This window comes from Carcharhinus amblyrhynchos, chromosome 10 (assembly GCF_965287045.1).
Source record: "Carcharhinus amblyrhynchos chromosome 10, sCarAmb.v2.hapA, whole genome shotgun sequence".
Classification (NCBI taxonomy): Eukaryota; Metazoa; Chordata; class Chondrichthyes; order Carcharhiniformes; family Carcharhinidae; genus Carcharhinus; species Carcharhinus amblyrhynchos.
In genome coordinates, this window is record NC_137333.1 from 54,455,753 (window position 1) to 54,462,580 (window position 6,828).

The following is a 6,828-nucleotide window of genomic DNA, read 5'->3' on the forward strand; positions in this document are numbered from 1 at the left end:
GGGGCAGCGCTAGGGCCGGTGTCGGGACACTGTCCGGGGGCAGTGCTAGGGCCGGTGTCGGGACACTGTCCGGGGGCAGTGCTAGGGCCGGTGTCGGGACACTGTCCGGGGGCAGCGCTAGGGCCGGTGTCGGGACACTGTCCGGGGGCAGCGCTAGGGCCGGTGTCGGGACACCGTCCGGGGGCAGTGCTAGGGCCGGTGTCGGGACACTGTCCGGGGGCAGTGCTAGGGCCGGTGTCGGGACACTGTCCGGGGGCAGTGCTAGGGCCGGTGTCGGGACACTGTCCGGGGGCAGCGCTAGGGCCGGTGTCGGGACACTGTCCGGGGGCAGTGCTAGGGCCGGTGTCGGGACACTGTCCGGGGGCAGTGCTAGGGCCGGTGTCGGGACACCGTCCGGGGGCAGTGCTAGGGCCGGTGTCGGGACACTGTCCGGGGGCAGCGCTAGGGCCGGTGTCGGGACACCGTCCGGGGGCAGTGCTAGGGCCGGTGTCGGGACACTGTCCGGGGGCAGTGCTAGGGCCGGTGTCGGGACACCGTCCGGGGGCAGTGCTAGGGCCGGTGTCGGGACACTGTCCGGGGGCAGTGCTAGGGCCGGTGTCGGGACACTGTCCGGGGGCAGTGCTAGGGCCGGTGTCGGGACACTGTCCGGGGGCAGTGCTAGGGCCGGTGTCGGGACACTGTCCGGGGGCAGCGCTAGGGCCGGTGTCGGGACACCGTCCGGGGGCAGTGCTAGGGCCGGTGTCGGGACACTGTCCGGGGGCAGTGCTAGGGCCGGTGTCGGGACACTGTCCGGGGGCAGCGCTAGGGCCGGTGTCGGGACACTGTCCGGGGGCAGCGCTAGGGCCGGTGTCGGGACACTGTCCGGGGGCAGCGCTAGGGCCGGTGTCGGGACACTGTCCGGGGGCAGCGCTAGGGCCGGTGTCGGGACACTGTCCGGGGGCAGCGCTAGGGCCGGTGTCGGGACACTGTCCGGGGGCAGCGCTAGGGCCGGTGTCGGGACACTGTCCGGGGGCAGCGCTAGGGCCGGTGTCGGGACACTGTCCGGGGGCAGTGCTAGGGCCGGTGTCGGGACACTGTCCGGGGGCAGCGCTAGGGCCGGTGTCGGGACACTGTCCGGGGGAAGTGCTAGGGCCGGTGTCGGGACACTGTCCGGGGGAAGTGCTAGGGCCGGTGTCGGGACACTGTCCGGGGGCAGTGCTAGGGCCGGTGTCGGGACACTGTCCGGGGGCAGCGCTAGGGCCGGTGTCGGGACACTGTCCGGGGGCAGTGCTAGGGCCGGTGTCGGGACACCGTCCGGGGGCAGTGCTAGGGCCGGTGTCGGGACACTGTCCGGGGGCAGTGCTAGGGCCGGTGTCGGGACACCGTCCGGGGGCAGTGCTAGGGCCGGTGTCGGGACACTGTTCGGGGGCAGTGCTAGGGCCGGTGTCGGGACACTGTCCGGGGGCAGTGCTAGGGCCGGTGTCGGGACACCGTCCGGGGGCAGTGCTAGGGCCGGTGTCGGGACACTGTCCGGGGGCAGTGCTAGGGCCGGTGTCGGGACACCGTCCGGGGGCAGTGCTAGGGCCGGTGTCGGGACACTGTTCGGGGGCAGTGCTAGGGCCGGTGTCGGGACACTGTCCGGGGGCAGTGCTAGGGCCGGTGTCGGGACACCGTCCGGGGGCAGTGCTAGGGCCGGTGTCGGGACACTGTCCGGGGGCAGTGCCAGGACCGGTGTCGGGACACTGTCCGGGGGCACCAGTCAGCCTGCAGAAGGGGCTGCTGCGCATGTACAGACTTCTGATTCCGCAAATGTAATAGCAAATGCCAAGGGAGGTATTGTTCATGTGTAGATCTCTGATTCTGCACATGTGCACTAACAGAACCAGAGGTCTGACAGACAGAAAGCGAGCTGTCAGTCCCCTGCTGCTGCAGACAGCCTAAACAAACTGCCCCCCCCCCCCCCCGCTACAATTACAGGGGCCATGGCTGACCACAAATCTCACACCAACTGAAATGTAGTGGGCAGTGCCAAGGTACCTGATGGGCATTACCTAGGTGCAAGGGTGGCACTGCGAGTTTCTCCAATACAAAAGGAGCCTCTCCTGGCAAAGCCATAAAGGCAAGTGAGCCCAGATGATTGCTTGCTAATCACATGTAAAACACAATTTCAATAAAGTCGAATAATTTATTCAGCCTCTCGTCCATTGCTGGCTAAAGGCTGACCTCACCTGAAATCTGGCTCCTGCAAGATCGCAACATCGTGAGAACAGGCATATTCCCGATTTCTCGGCTCTTGCGCGATTGTAGTGATTTACCCCCACCCATCAATGGGCGAAGCTAGCCAGTAAAATTCTGCCCATAATGTCTGAGTATGTCCTGATGGTTTTGGCACATAAAGACTCTTGCATTGTGAAGTTTGAGCGTCTCTATTCAATATGTAAAGTGTCTAGGTTCTGGTTTCAGGTCATGATGACTTCCCTGTTGTTAAGGAGAAACACCCTTGTTCGGTATGTGAGACAGTTCTAATATGTGTTCCTGTTGGTTTTTGACCTGTGGTAACCTCGTAGAGGCAGTTTTTTTAGCAGTATTAATATCAAATGTCAAATTCCAAATGGGAGTATCACCATCCTAATTTCAAATTTCAAATGGGAGTATCACCATCCTATTGGAAGCAGCCCATTGACTGATCCAATGCAGACCTCATCAGCATGCCAGCTGTACATATAGAGATTTGTTAATTGATAGGGGCTGAAAATTCAGAGGTTTCAACATGGAGCCAGGCTAGTGCAGGTAAAATAAGAGGGGGAGGAGGAGGGGTGGCAATGGGAGTGAGTAGGGGTGGCTGGAGGATTAGGGGGGCAGTACTAAGAAAAGACCACTGGAGGTTTTATTTTCACTTGGCTAAGCAGAACATTAATTCTCCTCCTAACTCTACAAAATAAAATTACAAACCTTTGAAACTTTTCTAAGCAAATTGTTCCCAACTGTTTAAGGATTGTTGGTTAGGTCTCTCAGGAGTGGGCTGTAAATGACAGAGTGTGAATGGCATTGGCTCCATTCACTGGTATTTTGAAATAACATCCACATCTGAACTGTTGGAGATCCAAACATTCACTGGCGGGAACAGAGTTCTGCTGCTATTTTAACCGTGCCATTCCTATTCACTGGAGCGGGTGAAAATGAATCTAATACTAATTGGAAAAAGGATGACCACCAGTGAAAACGTTACTGAAAACAAGGCACTTATATCATTGTATTTTTGTTGCCCTTTTGTTCTTCAGTGGGTGTCTATTCTGTACAGAAGTGGCAATGTGCCTGAATATGGGTGATCTCAGTAAAATGCTTCAGCTACATCTGTGCGACTTCTTTTTTGTTGCTGCCAACTGAGGGGATTACAACAGTTTTACTGGAAAGCAAGTGAACTCATGAAGTAACTGCTTCTTAAGGTGGCTTTTCAAAAAGACCTAGAAAATTAAAAAAGTATATTTTCCTGCTTTATTGAAGATCAACGCAAGACGAGGTGCAATCAGTCAGATTGTAATCTTTAATGCAGACCTCCAGTGACAGCATCAGGAATGTCCAAATCAGGTTAAATATGGTTAGACTGGGATTAACGTTCTCTCAATCCTGCTACGCAGTCCCAATTTCAGGAAAAATAACCCTTGCTGTTGCAATAACATCTTACTTATCCTTCCGCTGTGCCAACAATCCTGTCTTGGCGCTTTTGAATGACTTCACTAAGTTAATACCAAATCAGGACATTCTTTGTGACATAGAATGACATCAATTAGAAACTGCAGTGAGTCTACTCAGCTCAGTTCATTCTGGACCCAGACATGGGGTGAGGCGGGGGGGGCAGTGGAGGCATGATTTTGCCAAAAAAAATGAAGTGCCCAACAGGCGGGAAAATAGGAGTTCTTCCTGCCATTTTTTGGCACAAGCTTAGTGAAATGAATTTATGGCATTCTGTGCAGAATAGGGGCGAACACAGAAAGAAATCCCACAACACCAGCTTAAAGTCCAAACAGGTTTATTTGTAGCAAAGGCCACAAGCTTTTGGGACAGGCTGTCCCTTCATCAGGTGGCTGGGAATTAAGGGAACACCTAACCTGCACATCTTTGGACTAAAGGAGAAACCGGAGCATCCAGAGGAAACCCACGCAGACACGGGGAGAATGTGCAAACACCACACAGACAGTGACCCAAGACGAGAATTGAACCTGGGTCCCTGGCGCTGTGAGGCAGCAGTGCTAATCACTGTACCACCGTGCTACCCAAGTAGTCTATCAAGGGTAGATGACACAGATGGAAAATAGCACATTAAGGTCATCTATGTGTGGATCCACAAGAGATGGGTGAGACCCTAAATTAATATTTCTCATCAGTATTTACTGTTGAGAAAACTAAGTTAGGGAAATTGGGGAAATAAATCGTGACGGCTTAAGGAGTGTACATATAACAGAGAAGGAGGTGCTGGAAGTCTTAAAGCTCATCAAGGTAGATAAATCCCCAGGATCTGATGAAGTATATCCCAGGACATTGTGGGAGGCTAGGGAGGAACTTGTGGTCCCTTACAGAAACATTTGAATCGTCAGTAGTCACAGGGGAGGTGCCTGAAGATTGGAGGGTAGCAAATGTTGTGCCTTTGTTTAAAAAGGGCTGCAGGGAAAAACCTGGGAACAGGCTGGTGAGCCTCACATTTATGATGGGTAAATTGTTGGAAGGTATTTTGAGAGACAGGATGTACAGGCATTTAGAGACACAAGATGCAAGGTTAGGGACAGTCAGCATGGTTTTTTGAGTGGAAAATCATGTCTCCCAAATTTGATTGAGTTTTTGAAGGGGTAACCAAGAAGATAGATGAAGGCAGTGCGGTTGATGTTGTCTACATGGACTTTAGCAAGGCCTTTGACAAGGCACGGTAGGTTGTTGCATAAGGTTAAATCTCACAGGATCCAGGGTGAGGAGCTAAATGGATACAAAATTGGCTTGATGACAGAATGTAGAGATGCCAGCGTTGAAGTGGGGCAAACACAGTAAGAAGTCTCACAACACCAGATTAAAGTCCAACCAGTTTATTTGATAGTAAACCCACAAGCTTTCGGAAACTGTGTTCCTTCGTCAGGTATGTGGAAGGTTCTGATCAGAGAAAGGCATATAAAGGCACATACAGTTTACAGAATACTGATTAGAATGCAAGTCTTTACAGCTAACCTGCTATTCAAGTCTTATTGAATTATTAAGACTTGAATAGCAGGTTAGCTGTAAAGACTTGCATTCTAATCAGTATTCTGTAAACTGTATGTGTCTTTATATGCCTTTCTCTGATCAGAACCTTCCACACACCTGACGAAGGAACACAGTTTCCGAAAGCTTGTGGGTTTACTATCAAATAAACTGGTTGGACTTTAACCTGGGGTTGATGACAGAAGCCAGAGGGTGGTTGTAGAAGTTTGTTTTTTAAACTGGAGGCCTGTGACTAATGGTGTGCCTCCGGGATCGGCGCTGGATCTGCTGTTCTTTGTCATTTATGTTAATAATTTGGATGCGAATATTGGAGGCATGGTTGGTAAGTTTGCAGATGACACCAAGATTGGTGGCATTGTGGACAGTGACGAAGGTTATCTTGGATTAGAATGGAATCTTGGTCAATTGGGCCAGTGGGCTGATAAATGGCAGATGGAGTTTAATTTAGATAAATGCAAGGTGATGCATTTTGCTAGATTGAACGTGGGCAGGAGTTTGGGGAGAGTTACAGAACAAAGAGATTTAGGGGTACAGATTCATAGCTCCTTGAAAATGGAGTCACAGGTGGACAGAATACAGGAGTTGGGACGTCTTGTTGAAGTTGTACAAGACGTTGGTAAGGCCACACTTGGAATACTGTGCACAGTTCTGGTCACCCTATCATAGAAAGGATATCGTTACACCAGAAAGAGTGCATAAGAAATTTACTAGGATGCTACTAGGACTTGATGTTATCAGGAGAGGCTGGATAGATTGGGACCTTTTTCTCTGGTGCATAAGAGGCTGAGGGGTGATCTTATAGAGGTCTATAAAATAATGAAGGGCACAGATCAGCTAGATAGTCAGTATCTTTTCCCAAAGGTAGTGGAGTCTAAAACTAGAGGGCATAGGTTTAAGATGAGAAAGGAGAGATACAAAAGGGTCCAGAGGGGCAGTTGAGAGCCAACCACCTTGCTGTGTCTCAGGAGTCACATGTAGATCAGACCAGGTAAGGACAGCAGATTTCTTTCCCTAAAGGGCATTAGTGAACCAGATGGGTTTTCCAACAATCAACAATGATTTCATGGTCATCAGTAGATTCTAAATTCTAGATTTTTTTTATTGAAGTTAAATTTCACCATCTGCTGAGGCAGGATTTGAACCCGGGTCCCCAGAACATTAACTGACTTTCTGGATTAATAGTCTAGCAATAATACCACTCGGACATTGCCTTTTGAAACAACAAAACTTCATCCAAAGCTTGGAATGATTGATTTGTCCTCTGTGTAATGATGTGAACCACATTGAATTATTGTTTTATGAAAAGAGCATGGTCATTCTCTTATCTCCTCCCAAAAAGAAGTGTTGATGTAGGACCCTTAAAAGGCAAGAAATTATACATTTGATTAGCTATGGGTAAGAAGAAGATCATAAAGAGTCTAAACTGGAGCAATAATATTGCACGCGGATATGGAATGCTTCAGCTTGGTATTTTTTATCTACCTTGTCTTTTACAATATTTGGCTAAATGCCTTTAATTTTCAATTCAGTCTAAGGTTTTGCTTCTCTTTTGCCCAGTAGGTTGCCAACAAAGGATCACAAAAGGCAGATCCACTTTATTGA